A 17,253-nucleotide genomic window follows, 5' to 3' on the forward strand; every position below is an offset into this window, starting at 1 on the left:
CTCGCCCCATACGAGAGCAGCCGTACCGCATTTCCCCGAAGGAACGCGACGCCATCCAAACGCAGGTGAAGGAGATGCTTACAGACGGCGTAATTCAGCCTTCTAAGAGCCCGTGGTCGTCGCCTGTTGTTCTGGTAAAGAAGAAGGATGGGACTTTGCGCTTTTGCGTTGATTACCGTAAGGTGAACGCCATAACGAAAAAGGACGTCTACCCGCTGCCTCGCATCGACGACTCACTCGACAGACTTCGCCGCGCCAAGTATTTTTCATCGATCGACCTAAAGAGCGGATATTGGCAGATTGAGGTTGATGAACGTGACCGCGAAAAAACTGCCTTCATCACACCCGACGGCCTATATGAATTTAAGGTTTTGCCCTTCGGCCTTTGTTCAGCGCCTGCGACGTTTCAGCGCATGATGGACACTGTCCTGGCTGGCCTCAAATGGCAAACCTGTTTAGTTTATCTAGATGACGTGGTGGTGTTTTCAGAAACCTTCGACCAACACCTTGAACGACTGCGGACCGTGCTGGATGCCCTGCGGTTGGCCGACTTGACACTTAAACCCGAGAAGTGCCACTTTGGCTACAAAGAGCTCAAGTTTCTTGGCCATGTTGTGAGCGCCGACGGTGTAAAACCCGACCCCGAGAAAACTGCCGCCGTAGCCGAGTTTCCCCGTCCTACTACAAAGAAAGCGCTCAAGCGCTTCTTGGGTTTGTGCGCCTACTACCGCCGTTTTATCGCAGACTTCTCCAACATCGCTGAACCCTTGACCCGCTTAACGCGTGAAGATACACCGTTCGTCTGGACTGCCGCGCAAGAGGCTGCTTTCACAGAGCTGCGACGACGGCTGCACACTACCCCTGTGCTTGCTCACTTTGATGAGGAGGCTGCTACCGAGATACACACCGACGCTAGCAATATTGGGCTTGGTGCCGTCCTCGTTCATCATCAAGAAGGCGCGGAACGTGTGATCGCGTATGCGAGTCGCACACTCTCGCGCACCGAAATCAACTATTCCACCTCAGAAAAGGAGTGCCTCGCCGTCATCTGGGCCACGATGAAATTTCGGCCCTATATCTACGGTCGCCCTTTCAAAGTCGTCACAGACCATCATTCCTTGTGCTGGCTGACCAATCTCCGGGACCCATCAGGCCGCCTGGCACGCTGGAGCCTTCGCCTTCAGGAATTTGATTATACAATTGTCTATAAGTCCGGACGTAAACACGAGGATGCCGACACGCTCTCGCGCGCACCCGTCGAGCAAGCTGATGACAGCACAGAGGACGACCATCGTTTCCTAGGTGTGGCCAGCAGTTTGGACTTGGTGGCAAGGCAACGTGCTGACGCTGACCTGCGGTCTGTCATGGATCACCTAGAGGGCCATGCTTCCAACGTACCTCGACCCTTTTCCCGCCACCTGTCCTCTTTTTGTATTCGCAATGGCGTACTCTACAAGAAAAACTCTCGTAACGGTGACCGGACCTACCTCCTAGTCGTGCCATCAGACCTCCGCGACGACATCCATCCTTTCAGCGTGTCATGATGAGCCCACATCTGGCCACTTCAGATTTGCACACACGCTCGCCCGAGTGCGTCAGGCCTATTATTGGCCTAAACTTGCAGCGACCATCCATCGCTACGTCAGAGGTTGCCGTGAGTGCCAGCGTCGTAAGTCGCCACCGCTAAAGCCTGCAGGTTTGCTCCATCCAATTGAACCACTTCGCACACCTTTTGACCAAGTCGGCATTGATCTTCTGGGCCCATTTCCTGTATCAGCATCTGACAATAATTGGATTATAGTTGCGACTGATTATTTGACGCGCTATGCGGAAACCAAGGCGGTGCCGCGCAGTACATCCTCGGAAAAAGCGCATTTCTTCATACACCACATCGTTTTACGACACGGCGCCCCGTCTTCCGTAAGCACCGACAGAGGCACTGCGTTTACTGCACAGCTCATGCACGAGGTGTTCCAGCTGAGTCGCACGACCCACCGCAAGACTACTGCATACCACCCGCAGTCAAACGGGCTCACGGAGCGCCTCAACAAAACCTTTGCGGACATGCTCGCCATGTACGTCGATGTAAAGCACAAGACCTGGGACGAAATCCTCCCATACGTGACGTTCGCCTATAACACGGCGCTTCAGGAAACGACTCGCTTTACGCCATTTCGCCTCGTCTACGGGCGTGACGTACAGACAATGCTCGACGCCATGCTTCCGTGCGCCCCTGACGACCAGGAGCTAACGTCGGACGCCGAGGAGTTTACCCGGCACGCAGAGCAAGCCCGGCAACTGGCCCGTATGCACATCCGACGGCAGCAGGCCACGGATGTACAACGCTACAACCAACGACATCGACACGTAGAGTACCACCCCGACGACAAAGTGTGGGTATGGACCCCAGTACGTCGCCCAGGCCTGTCGGAGATGCTCCTGAGCCGCTACTTTGGACCGTACACAGTGTTGCGCCGTATCACGGATGTGACGTATGAAGTCCTCCCCGATGGCACTCTACCGAGTTCGCGCCGTCGACCTCAGCCTGAGGTCGTGCACGTACTGCGCATGAAGCCTTACAGTACACAGTAAAGGACGTAGCCTCTTCCGCGTGTTCTTTTTATTTGTGCCTGCAGCCGTTGAGCGGCATGTGACCGTTTGTTCACTTGCTTACTTCCTCCCGTTCACTCAATGTGCGCCCACGTTTTTCCTTTCTTTTTTGGGGGACGGAAATAATGCCGCCAGGTGTCCCCGGGCGGCGCCGAAAGGACGAAGAAGTGAGGAACTCGCGTGCTCTCGGAGCTGGGACTCTGCTTCTCTTTTTGCGGCCTGCGCCTAACCTGTGTGATTAAGGACCCATCTGTGACAATATATATATATATATATATATATATATATATATATATATATATATATATAGACAGGGTGTCCCAGGTAAATTGCACCAATATTTACAAAAAACAATGTTTTTCAGAACTGAAATCGCATAGATGTTGCTAGGGTTTATCTAAACTTAGTCTCATTTTTTCGCGCCTCCTATTTGGATAATTGGTTGCAAAAAATGAATTAACTTTTTAAATATAGCTTGAAACGTTCAAGCGTCAATAGGAAAGTTGTGGAGCTCCACAAATATTGTCCAGCCCGGGCACTTCCAACGAGATAGACTTAGCGTGGCCTTTTTTATTCGGGAAAAACGAAAGCCCGCGGAGTTTAAAAAATACCACGTGACAACGCGCTCTGTGCGCCCGAATGCGCTGCGATTACAGCGCTCTCATCCGTGCTTTGTGAAAAACATCATTTTCTTCGCGCCTTTCGTGCTGTTCAAGACAAAGCTTCGCGTTGTGCTTGGTTCCAAGATAAGCGCCAGCGGGTACGGGCGGCATTTGAAAGAAAGCAGGGCTCCCAATTCTGCGGCGAGATTTGCGCTCTCACGTTAGCAGAATGCGTGCGGAGGAACGATGACAATCTCATGAGTTTGAATTTGAGAGCAGGATCCCAACAAGCAAGGAAAAATAACGTCTGATAACATAGGCATAAAGCCTCATAACGTCGTGTGAATTACGCTGAAAAACGGGAGCCGCGCTTTTTTTCAACTGCCGCCCGAACCCACTGGAGCTTATCTCGGAACCAAGCACAACGCGACGCGCTGTCTTTGGGCAGCACGAAAGGCCCGAAGCGGGTGATGTTTTTTAGAAAGCACTGATGAGAGCGCTGTAATCGCGGCCCATCCGGGCGCACGGAGCTCACTGTAACGTGGTGTTTTTTAAACTCCGCGGGGTTTTGTTTTTCCCGAATAAAAGCGGCCACGCTAAGTCTACCTCGTTGGAAGTGCCTGGGTTAGGAAATATTTGTGGAGCTCCACAACTTTCCTATTGGCTCCTGAACATTTCAAGCTATATTTAAAAAGTTAATTTATTTATCTCGACTAATTATTCAAATAGGACGGGCGAAAAAAATTGTACTGTAACTTTAGATAAACCCTGACACCATCCACACGATTTCAGTTCTAAAGAACGCTTCGCTTTTTTTAAAAATCTTGGTCCAATTAGCTGGGACACCCTGAATATATATATATATATATATATATATATATATATATATATATATATAGCAGACAAGTAAGGGGAATGAGGGGCTCGTTATACATATTTAAGACAAGCCAACAGCCACAGAAACCAAGGAACACAGAGGATTTTATTTATAATGATTTATTTTGTGGTGTTGATCAATGGAGAATATTATTGAATATGTTATCGCTTAAAGATAATTGATTAGAAAAGCAGATTTGACAGCCGTCGTCGTAGCTCAGAGGTAGAGCACCGGACGCGTAATTTGGAGGTCGTGCGTTCGGTGCCCACCGGCGGGAACCGAACCCGCCGGAGGGAACTGATATATTATAATTGTGTCCGATATATTATAATTAATTGCAACCTGCTCGGAACGGGACTGTAAATATGATTTCATAATATAATAAAAACAACCTCGGAAGCCCTATGTATTCAGTTCAAAGTCAAGCTCCTTTAAAAAGTCTACAGAAATGCTTAGCGTTAGCTCTTTGTGTTCGGAAGAATCTACATTAGCTCCTTTTATATTAGGAGGGTGGTCTCAGTGGAACAGAACTTTTTAAATCCATGCAGACTGGGTGTTATTAGCATATGCTTTGTACAGAAACCTACGATCCTAGTATATAGTGGGTGTGTAAGCATTCGGAAAACAAACAGAGTATAGATGCTGGGCGGTAATTGGATAAATTATTCGATTCCCTCCTTCCTGAAATATAATGACTCTTGCAGTTTGCATGCTTCTAGGAAAAGTGCCTTCAGTAGCGCAACAGTTGAAGTAGTGGTTCAAAATGGGACAAAGAATGCCAATTACATATTTGAATGGCTGTATCTGGAAACCATCCCCGTCCTTGAATTGCTTTATTTAAGAGAATTAAAGCATCGTTCAATCTGATTTTGTTCCGTGGGAACTAGGGATGCAGTAAATGAGATCCGCTGATCCAGATACGTCATCCAAGCAGGGCCATGAATGCTATGCGCAAATGGCACAAAGAAAGCATTAAATTAATCTGCTATCCTTTTTCCTGATAACTTCTCGTTACCTGTGGTCTAAGTTTATCCGCCTAAAACTAATCACCACCCGGAGTTTTAAAGGATCCCCTGTGTATATTGCCATTCGTAGCGTACACTGTGGGGCTAGTGTGCACGTAGAGATTATCGAATCAGTACAGGTCTGCCATGCCATCATGATCAAAGGAAAAAATTGAGCCCAATCACGAAACCCGATACGAGAAAGCTGCGATAGTAGTGAGATATACACTCGATGACTAATTTGAAGATTTACGATAGATGACTACTTTGATGATTTTGCTTACCATATTTCTAGAAAAGGGTTGTAGCGCCGAAAAGTACAACACACTGCAAGCGAGACGGGTCAAGCGCCTGTCCAGTCTAGCTTGCTGTGTGTTGTCCTCTACGGCGCTACAACCCTTCTCTGGAAAGGTTCTAGAAAACAGAATGCGTATTGTTGTCCATGGACCTTCCCCTACACCTTGACAATAAACGATGTTTGAATGGTTTTTGGACGACCAAAAGTTTAGAAGAGTGACGACGAACAACCCACCAGCGAAGTATGAGCCGAAGCGCCAGTGAAGTATCGTCCTTTTCCGCTGCGTCTTTCATGAATTCAGCGGACCTATGTGGCAACAAAATGAAAAGTTTCTTTCGCGCACCCGGAGCCGGCCACTTTAAAGATTCGTTTTAAAATAATTGTTTTTCCTGCCACCGGCGGCTGCGCTTAGCGATGGCAGGGCCAATATCGTTTGTTCGATGTCTGTTGCCGGCACCGGTACCACTCTTGATGCTTACCGAGAGCGGAGAGGCAGCAGTATGGATCGTACTACGAAGCACTGCGAAATATGGCCCGTACTTTCAAATATGTTCTCCCGCAGTTCATCGGCGCCGCCTAACGCGTTTAGGGCGCGCTCAAAAGTTTTGACGGTCCACCGACTTCTGTCGTTGATCTGCAGCAGACGCTAGAATCGGTGGGAAAATTTTCCAGTGACTCTAGCAGACGCAGCACTTGGCGTGAATGACCTGAACTGCGGCAGCCTCGTTGCAAGTATCACGTGTAGCTAAAAAGGGCGCACCGTTGTTCTCTTTGAACCTGTGTTTCCTGGATTGGAGCGTTGTCTTTTGTGCACGAAGAGCTTACTTGTGCCTGCCGTCGTGATGTTCTCTGTGTTCCACCTTTGTGTAGCTTTGTTGTAGCTTGTTGTACCTTTCTGTAGCTTGAGGCATCAAATCAGTTGCTTGCAGTTGATTCTTGGAGTGAAAAATAGAAGCCAGGAAATTATTTCCAATTGAAAACGCAGCGCTAATCCATTGCGTAGCAGAACCGATGGTAATGAACGCTTTCAATTGCGCACTTACCCTTTCTTTTAAAAAATTCTACTCGCCGCCATTTGCGCAGTTTCACCCGATCCGAGTGTGCAGGAATTTTCGGCGGAAAGAGGGAACGGCGGAGCACAGTTGCGACCACCAGGGGGGGGGGGGGGGGGGGGGGGGGGGGGGGGGGGGGGGGGGGGGCTGTACTGAGTAGCGTATCCTTGGAAGATCAGTTAAAGCTCTTCGACCAGGTTCATGAAGGAAGCTTGGGCCATTGGCTTTTTGGAATGTGGACCCCACACACTTGATCCTCAAGCTACGCTCAAGCCCAGTTTCTCAATAAAATTTACGCTCTCTCTCTCTCTCTCTCTCTCTCCAGTACATGCAAAAAGAGAGAGGGCACCACGCTGCCGCTGGAGCTGAGATTTGCGCCGGCGAAAGATGGACGACATACCGGTGCCAAGATAGCTACGAAGGCCGGGATCTGAATGTCGTGGGCTGTCGTCCGACGCTGAATAGAGCACTTATCTCTTTCCCATGAGGTGTCAGAGTCCAAAGCAACGAAGGGGCAAGACAAACTAGCTAACTTTCACATAATACTGGCATTGGACATCAAGGGGGCTTTTGACAATGTCAGTCACGAGGCTATCCTTACGGGCATGAACGACCTGAACTGCGGAAGGAGAATCTACGGCTACGTCAAAGCCTTCCTCTCAAATAGAACGGCAACGATTGGCCTGGGGGAGCTCAGATCAGACAAATTTCTTACTCCAAATAAAGGAACACCTCAAGGATCGGTCATCTCCCCTACGCTCTTCAACATAGCCATGATTGGCTTGGCAAAACAGTTAAAAGCAATCGACGGCATACACCATGCCATGTATGCCGACGACATCACCATCTGGGTCAACACAGGCTCGCTCGGAGAGAAAGAAGAGAAATTACAAAAGGCAGCCACCTGCGTAGAGAACTACGTCAGAGAAGGAGGGCTAGCATGCTCCACCGAGAAATCAGAGCTCCTAAGAGTTTGGAGAGGAAAACAAAATCGCACAGTCCCCACTAGCGACGACTTAAAGTTGAACGTCTACCTCGACGGGAAGTCGATACCGGAAAAAACACTCATCAGAATCTTGGGGATGTGGATACAGTCAAACCAACGCTGCACTCACACTCTCGCCCTACTCAAAGCATCCACTCTACAAGTGGCCCGCATGATCACGCGCATCTCACACAGACGTCATGGCATGCGAGAGGAGGACACACTTAAGTTGGTCAGAAGCCTGGTAGTCAGCCGAGTGACATACAGCCTCCCCTACTATAATCCCATCAAGAGTGAGGTACAACAGGCGGACGTGATTCTACGCAAAGCCTACAAAACCGCACTCCACCTTCCTCACAGCACTTCAACTGAAAAGCTCCTAGCCCTAGGACTACACAACACTTTCGATGAATTGAGAGAGGCACAACTAGTCTCCCAACTGCGCAGACTACAACAGACCCCATCTGGCAGGGAGCTCCTAAAGAAACTGGGCCGCGCCGATCAAATTCAAGAAATACAGAGGACAGAAACAATTCCGGACGAATATCGCAACACACTAAAAGTAACGCCAATACCCCGGAACATGGATCCCAACCTACACAAAGCACGCATAGAGGCAAGGGCTGAATACCTACAAAAGACATTAGCACCCCAAGAAACGACGGTATACGTGGACGCAGCCACATACACCAGAACAGCGGGGCAGCACAACAGCAATGCGGTAACAACGGTGATTGACTCAACCCTACGCGAGATCACCAGCGCATCACTACAAGACTGTACGATAGTCGAGGCTGAGGAAGCGGCCGTCGCTCTAGCGGCAGCGGAGGGCTATCGGTCTAAACGGTCTCTAAAAATCCTTACAGACTCACAAACAGCATGCCGCAACTACCTACGCGGCAGAATAGGGCACAGAGCGCTCCGCATACTCCGCTCTGGGGGCCACATAACACAACGACAAACAAACGAAGAACCAATCAGGCATACGATAGTATGGACGCCGGGACATACGGGAGTAACAGGGAACCAAGAGGCGGACAGGATAGCTCGAGGGTACACTTATTACCGAGCATCCAACGTAGGCGACCTCGAGGGGAACGAACCTGTACCCCAAGATTATTCGGCGATTCTAAATTATTACAAGGGCTGCAGAAAGCGGTATCCACCACCGGACAACTCCCTTAGCAGAGAGGACTCTGTCGCGTGGAGACAGCTACAGACGGGCTCCTACCCGAACCTACACGTACTCAACAAAATATATCCAACACAATACAATGACAAATGCCCTTGGTGCCAAGAACCCCCCACGCTGTACCACATAACGTGGGCATGCCAGAGGATAAGCGTGGTACCAGTGATAACAAACCCGAGTGCGGAGCAATGGGAGGGAGTGCTCTCCAGCGATCGTCGGGTCGACCAAGAAGGTCTGATTCGGCGAGCAAAACTGGCAGCAGCATCCAGCGGAGCCCTGGACTAAGGGCAACCGACCTTTGAGCAAGATGGACGAAGCCATCTCAAAACCGCCGAACACAATCCGAATCTAGAGCTAATAAAGTTTTCACTCACTCACTCACTAAACGCTTTATATCGCGCTCACAGGGTTTATAAAGGTACAAACTAGATGCTAGACGGGAGACATAAGAAACGTTATCAAGCTGACAGCGTGAAATCTGACAACAGACGTCTGAAAATAAAAACAAAACTAAACGAATTGCAACCAAAACAAAACCTAAGAGCTGGTACCGCATTTGCTGGTATGCCTGGACGGAGGGCAGCATGCGAACTTCTGAAACACGCATACCAGTTTTTAGATTTTCTTTTGGTTGCAGTTCGTTTAATTTTGTTTTTGATTTCGATATGTCTGTTGTAAAATTACGCGCTCTCAGGCTGATAACCTTTCATGTGCTTCTGCTGTAGCATCTACTTTGTGCCTTTACAAACCCTGTGAGCTCCAAAGAGAGTTTAGAGAGTTTAGAGAGTTTAGTCTGTCTTGTCTCTTCGTTGTTTTGGGCTATGGAACCTCGTGTGAATTATCCACTAGCCCGAACCATCACCCTTATAATTTACATCCCTTTCCTCTCTTTATATGTTCTCCACCTTCTCTTTTATCTGATTTCTTCTAACTTCTTACGACTTGGGCGCCGGCGGTCTGTGCCCGCCAGTTACAAAGGGTACAGCTACCATAGTACCGCCACAGTTCACCATTATCATCATCTCGTAACCGTCGTCGGCTCAAAGTGTACGGTCCGGGGCACCATCATCATCATCCGTGGGACTGTACTGTTGGGAGATTGGATCCCCCAGAGTGGGTATGTGCCATTCTGTCGTAGGCTACAACAACAACAACAACAACATGCATCCCGCATAACAGGTTTTGTTTCTCGTGCTACGGCTAGAGAGGACGAAGAAGAGCACACCGATGTGGCAGCGACTCGCCTGGGCTTACTAACCGCGCTTCCTCTTGCCGATTGACGAAAATGCAGTCCACCCAAGAAAGCCGCGAGGGACGCCAAAAAGCCGACAGTCCTGGCGTAGTTTCGCTGCCGGCCCAGCTACTACATGAGAGCTGGCCGCCCTCCCCGACATGTCCTGGCGCACAGCAAGGAGCACATTTCCAGGCGGACGCCGCATGGGTGGCGGCTGAGGCGCCAGAGCAGTGATACCCCGTTTTCTGCTACGACGGTGCTGTGAGTCCCCTTAACGGTCCTTTGTTGGAACCTCAGCCACCAAAGAGGAGCAGCCCCGAGTGCCTCAGCTTCGTGTTCGGCATTGTGTTCGCTGGCATGCTCCTGACACTGGGCCTTCTTGTGGTTCACGGGCCACTCGCTACCCATGAGATCACCCCCGAGGACCATCTCACGGCACGCAGCCTGGTGGCGACTCCACGCGCTGTCGGCCGACCAGGGATTCCTCACAGAATGGCCGCGCCAAGGGTTGGAGGAGGCGGGAGGAAGAGGGCTTCGCAGCGTTCTCGCATCGTTGTCCCGGTTGGTGGAAGGAATAGTAATGAAGTGGTATTTCGTGCCCCGGTGTTGAGCACGAAGACGAAGACGACGACTGCCACCACAGAGGCGCAAACGCATGACCCCGACGAGGACCAGGTAATTCGCGTGAATTATATGATCTAGAGAGATAAAGGAAGAGGGAAGGCAGGGATCTTAACCAGAAGGGTGTCCCGGTTGGCTACCCTGCACTGGCGAAGAGGGATGAGGGTACTGAAAAAAGAAAGAGAGAACGGACGAGGCGCACAGTCAAAATATGTCCTTCAAGCAAATCGCTATCAGGTATGAAAACTGTGCGGCTTTTTTTGGTGCCGCACTATTCATTCATGTAAAGGTTCTTTGCTGATGGACTGAACCGCAGCCCGGACTGCAGTTCAGTTGAGCCGCAAGAACTGAATGTAGTGCGTCCAGCACTTGCATTGCGTTGTTGGCTGCTGGCATGTGCATGCTATAAAGCAGAAAACGCAAGACATTCATAAACGATGTGAGCATCGCAATCACTTGAAGGACTTGGCCATGGTCCGGATCCTGACTTTTTTCGGGGTCAGTCGTACGCTCTGGACATTGGGAGAGCGGCCACATCCCTCACCCAGGGGGAGTGCAAAACGGTTATTACTGATCGTTACGGCGGGCAATGTTCTGGAAACGCTCGTGCTTCACACAGTCTTTTTGAAAGGCAACATAACAATGCTTGTCGCTCCGTACAGCCAGCGCAATCTAGGGGCGCGTGCAGTTCGCAGCTATCGCTGTTCAGAGTGGAGGCGCGCTCCCTACACTCTTCTGCGTCCTCTGTAGCAGAGGCAGACGAAAGAATTCTGCCGCTGAATAATTCTAGGCGCATAAAATTGCGCGAGCGCATGCATAGTGCATTACAGCTATACAACTGACGTATGGCTGCATTTCATCTAGATTCGAAGTTCTCGTCGTCTGTAACGGACAGTTACTGTGCCCATGAGCGCTTGTAATCAAGCGCGAAATGCGGCATACTATTGCTATCAAAGGACCGCTTTTCGGCAAAGTTGGCTATAGGATCATGGAAGATTCTCACCTACATTCATTCGCTCAAACAGCATCGGAGCACAGAATAGGTTGCCGATGTTACTGACGGCGTCCTGGAATTTTTAATGACCAGGTTCTGAAATGAGTGCATAGTTTAATTGCATGCGTCACGTCAACTTTCACGGCCAAAATTCTCTTCGTGGCCTAGACGGACGGAAGTACAGCTTAACATGGGCTTAAGTTCGCTTTGCCTCAGTCGACGGTACAAACAGGCTGCCGCTCACTAGAGAGAAACCGTCTCCTTCTCTGTAAATGTAAATCGCTGGCGGACTCCGAGTCCTGCAGCCGTCACCTATACACGCACTGCACGCTAACAAAAAAAGAGTTCTTCTACAACGTGGACCAGCACTCCTGCGTGTTGGCGGCTGAAGACACGGTGCACGTCTGCAACCGTGGCTCTAACCGGTTCGTGAGCCTCGACAGCTGCCTCGCCAGCTGCGTCAAAGGCCGCCAGGCATCGGACCGCTGCTACGAGAGCACCATCTTCTTTCCCTGCTCGCGGTGAGCTCGATGCGTCTCTTTAACGCCTTCACTATTATAAGTCACCTTTACATGAAAGAGACGGAAGTAGAATCCAGTTTACTTTCATAGAGAATGTGAAAAAACATCGAGTAACAGAGTAGACCACGAGTTGTGCCTTTGCTTCTTAAAACCAGCCCTTCCTCTCGAAAAACCAACTGAAGACGCATTCTGTCTATTCATGTAAACGCGGCTATAGAGGAAGGGCTGGCCAATTCCAAGACCGGGCATATCTCTTTATTGCCCACCAAAATTTCCGGTCTCGACTCCACTTCGAGGAATGATCGGTGTTGTAAAATGTAGGGATGAAAATCTGCTGGATGTTCGCCTGTGGTCCCATAGTGTGGTAAATCTTATGTGTGGCCGAAGCGGATAACCGGAAAGCTGCGCACATTTTGCGCCACAAGAATAAGAGGCTGCGAATGAAGTAAAATATGGCGATGGCCACTTGGGACCGTTGTCGCCCCAAACACCCAACCACCTCCTCGCCCTCTCTAATTTCCTCCTCTAAAGTTGGCCTATAATTACGCCCCTGAACTTAATTTTCACGAGTCGTAACTGAAGATGAGAATTTAACTTATCACATGCCTGACCCACAAGAGGTTAGTGGCCAGCCTGGAAAGGGCTAAATCACGTTTTTCGGAGAGGAAGTCGGTGGTGTATGCATTTCTTGGATGGACTAAGAAACCTTCTTTTGCGCGATTCTGACAGTTTTCTCACTTCCCCCTTGACCTCCTGTACAGTCATGTCGGGTTGGGGAGGGTGGGGGTGGGGGTGTTGCCAACTGAAAGCACCCGCTCATAGCGCGTAACCACCGCACAGAGAACTCGCGCTTTGTTGTTTTCCCGCGACGACTTTGCTAGATTGGGCAAACCCAAGTCTTACGCAACACAGCTAACGTTTCCGCAAAAGTACTTTTAAGCTACTCAACAGTACTTTCTGCGGCACTGAAGCCCACGCACTACGAGAAGGTTAGGAAGTTTCACCCAGTGAAAAGATTTAGGCTATAGGCAGCGCACGCATGAGCCATGATGGCGTAGTTAGCGGCCTAGCTAAATAAAAAGAGCAGGTTTAGTGAAACCTACTTAACAACAACGAAAGACAGCCTCTATCACACTCAACAGTTTGGCTTGATCCTGTGTTTAAATACAAAGCACAGGCAAAAATAAAAAAAAATCAGGGGCACTTTGGTTTTCTAAAGTGCTGCAGAAAGCCTTTCCTGGCGCACTGTTTGGCTGTTTGGCATTGACTGCGATACTGTTTGTGCTGTACTGGAGCTTTATTTGACTAAGCAGTTTGACTATACATTACAACTACACACTTTGACTACCGATTTTGACTGCTTCTTTAGCACGACTCTCTCTCTCTGCTTCGATGAGTTCGGTTGTATCCATGGCGCTGTTCGCTGTAATGCGGTATGTAATGCGGTCACCAACAGACGCCTTACGCCCCCTATCGGAGCCCACGAGAACTATTTTATTAGTTGTCTTCTCTAAAAGGAGTCGTCAGGCATCCGGAGGTTACCTCATTACTGAGAATCCGCGCACTCGGACGTCAAAACCTTTTCGACCAACCGAAAAGTGTGGCACCTCTGCTGACAACCTTCTGTCGACAAACTTCTATCGACAACGATGAGGCATTAAAGGCTTTGGCCTTAAAATGCGGCAGTGCGCGTCTCCTAGACTAGCTTGACTCCTGCGGCACCACAGAATGTTTATGCAGGCATACGAGAGAAGGATGCAGGCCAACATGTTGATCACCAACTCAGTTCTGTGTATGCGTCTTTGATTGACGATGTACATGCAGTTTACCAGCAGCTATTTGAGACTACAGAATACTGATTATTGTTCAGGTTAAGTCGCATGCTAGGATTTGTCGCTGACTGCCGTGGTCCTTTATGCAGACGTTTGGATGGTATGTGAGGTTTAACATCTCGAAGCTGCGCATGGACAATGAGAGACGCCATAGGTGAGGGCTCTGTATTCATATAGAACACCAAGAGCTTTTTAGGCGCACTGACATCTCATTTTTGTACTTTGCCTCCACCGAAATGGAGCCTACGGGGCCACGTTTCGACCCCGCGCCATGAGACTCGTCACCTTAACCCTGTAGCTCCTATGCCCTCGCGGTGAGTATATATAAAGAGGCTTAGTGGTATCCTTCCTATTCGTCATTTAGTATATTCGGGTTGGATCTAGCTCCTAACAACGCCTTGAGTTGTGGGGAGCACCTACAGCAATCATAAGGTGCAGAGGTATATATTTTTCAGATGAACATTGCGCACTCTTGATGGCAATTAATACACTTTGCCGCCACGCCTCCATCCCTCGTGCAGGCAAGACGTCCTGTATGAGCCGTGGTACTTCGACGGCAAGAAGTGCGTCGCGTGGAGCTTTCCGCAGGGCAGCTGCCTTTCGGCTGGCCACCGGGGCCTGTTCCGCAGCTGGGACGAGTGCCGCAGGCACTGCGTGCTGTATCCGGGCCCGGAGTGCGACGAGGGACACCCGCCCGCCGAGACCTGCTCGCCGCGACAACTGAGGCACCCGTACTTCGCCGACATGCAGTCCCACGGCGGTGCCCGCTGCGTCAACGCATCACGGCGGACGCTCCAGTCGCAGCGCTGCCTAATCGGCCCCAACCAGTTCTCCTCGATGTCTGCTTGCCGCAGGGCCTGCGTCAGGGGCTAGCGGCGCGTTCCCTGGCGGTGGTCGCCCTAGCTCTATGTGCAAGCCTTGCCACACAGTGTGCTTGCAGTAGTACAATTTTGGCATCATGTCAGCAGAGTGCGTGTTATGCGTTCTTGCGGAAAAGCTATTCAGAAAAAAATGCACGACGGAACGCGGTGTTCACGAGTCGTCGATGTCGTCTGCTGCCTCCGTGATTGTTCTAAAAGGTGCGATGGGCATAACTGGTGCTACTGAATTTTTAACAGAGATGCACGTAAATTTCAAATCCACGAGCAGCGCCAACGAGGATGTGACTGTGAGTTTAATCATCAACCGCATTTGACCCGAGAAAGCAGTGTTGTCAATACAAAAAATTAGTCATTAGTTCAAAGGGATAGAAGTAAATGATATGTATCTGCCGTAAGAGTAGCCAGTAGATAAGTAAAAAAAGCAGAAATTAAGAGTTGCCTTTGACAATTGTTAGTATGCTGCCAAAAATATGAGAATGCATAATAATATACTTGAAAATTAATCAGTGATCATAATCGAACATCTTCGATGAAGGTATGCGAAAACAAAATGGCCACGCTGCGCGAATAGAAGGATACGCCATAGTAATAAGCCGGCCTGCGCCCTTGAAACTGGTGCACACCATTTTTTAAGTGTTTCCCGCAGCACTGAAGCAGACACGCAACCTCGCGATGCTTACTGAAGTCTCGCCTGGCGCCTAGCTCTCGTCTTTGTCGCTTTGCGCTGTCACACTTTCGTCAATATATGTGTAACAAACTGGCGCAGGTCACCTCTGCGGCCTCCTGTAAAGCATTAACTGTGGAAGAACAAAGCTGCTCCATTAGGATACGCGTGAAGCAACGCGTCTGACGCGAAGTTTCTTGTGCAGATGAACCGAAGACAAACAATGCGTTTAGACGGACGCACTTTTTGAAAAATATTTAGAAACAGAAGACACTGGCATTCCTTACCGAAATCAGTGCTTGCTGTACGGAACCCTTTTTGAGGGAGGGGGAATTTTTAGACCTAAAGCTTAGTGGCATGCCTAATTAATGCATGCCATCTCGCCTGTTTGGTACAGATCAGAAAGCACTGCTCTCGCAGTACAATGGCATCCAGATAATCACCGAGTGACTACCCTGCAGCGAAGACCGAACACGAAGCATCGGCAGCATAAGACGCCGGTTTTTCAAATACCAAAATTCTTTTCTCACTTAAAACAAAAAAATCTGACTCAGCTGCTTGAAATAAATGTTCTTAAAAGATACTGTAGAATGTACTTGCTTTAATATCTTTACTTGGACCCCCGTCACATGCAATTTGTGGCAGAATATGCCGCAAACAAATTTTTCCGAAGTCAACTTTTTTTTCCTTACAGGGTTTTACATTTCTTGCGTTCCGAAACATTTTATTGGCTTCTTTGCCTTCTGCAGACCGTGCGAAAATAGTTAGAAATGGCACTGTGAGGACATAAATTATTTACGTGTTTAAATTACCGTGATTTTTTTAACTTTTGAGATTCTTCATATTAGGAAAAAAGAAAAGAAATTCGTTTGAAGTAATTATCCATAACAGTCAAACTTCTTTTATTCACGTAAAAACCAATTAATCATCATGGCTGCAAGTATATATTTACAATTTTTTTTGTTAGTCTATATTTCTGCCATTTGCAAACTTTAAATGTACGCCACGGCACGGAAGAAAAACTTTTCCACCGAAAAAAACTGGGAGAACGTTTTTAAATTGCACCAAGTTTCCCATTTTTTTTAAATAAATTTCAGGTGGCCGAGTACAAAGTTTGCGTCATTTATCGTGGAATGACTCATATGCCTACTGGTCACCATTGCCACCGAGGCTTCACAAAGCCAAACGTACGGTTCCCAACAGGTGCGGGTAAAAAAAAGCGCTTAATTAATCAAACATCCTACCCTAGTAGTGCAGCATTGATTCTTGGCAAAATTTTTTCAGCACTACAAAAACGACGACACAGAAAGAAAGTACAAAGGACGGGTTGTACAGCGTTGCTTTGGACTTCCTCTTTCGAGCATTCTGGGGTGTACAGCGAAGCCGGGATCAATGTAGTCGGTTCGCCGGCGCTGTGGTGCAAAACTGGACAAGGGCGATTTCGGCACTGTGAGCAGTTCACGAAAAATATATGCCTCATGGGGTAGGATTCTGAGCAGCGTCCGCTTCGGTAATAAGGTTCTGGGTCATATGCTGCGGTGAAAACCAGCTACTGGGCGTCTCGCTCCCGAGGTGGCAACACCTCGGGAAGCCACACCTCGACAGCGGCCGGAGCTGCTTTAGGCTTCCGCTTTCTGACGTGTTCTGCATTCCAATCTATGTGCTTGGCCCAGCTACGCCTTTTCTCTAGTACCTGCGTCTTCCATATTGTGCTGAGGTTGTGAACTATAAATGACTATGATGTATCCTTGTTAAAATTCGCTCATATATTCATGAAACAGTAGCATAGATATTTCCACATAAAGAAGTTAGGAAAACACGTTTTTCCAAAAATGCAAGCGTTTGCTTGTGATATTCGATTCTCTAAATTCGTGGTATTATATTTC

At 48.9% G+C, this 17,253-nt stretch overlaps 1 pseudogene; it reads left to right on the forward strand.

The window, feature by feature from the left end:
* The first annotated feature begins 9,905 nt into the window (after window positions 1-9,905).
* On the forward strand, window positions 9,906-14,695 carry LOC149354034 (uncharacterized; annotated as a pseudogene).
* The last annotated feature ends 2,558 nt before the right edge of the window (window positions 14,696-17,253 follow it).

The sequence above is a fragment of the Amblyomma mixtum genome, chromosome 3 (assembly GCF_055824585.1).
Source record: "Amblyomma mixtum isolate Tamu chromosome 3, ASM5582458v1, whole genome shotgun sequence".
Lineage (NCBI taxonomy): Eukaryota > Metazoa > Arthropoda > Arachnida > Ixodida > Ixodidae > Amblyomma > Amblyomma mixtum.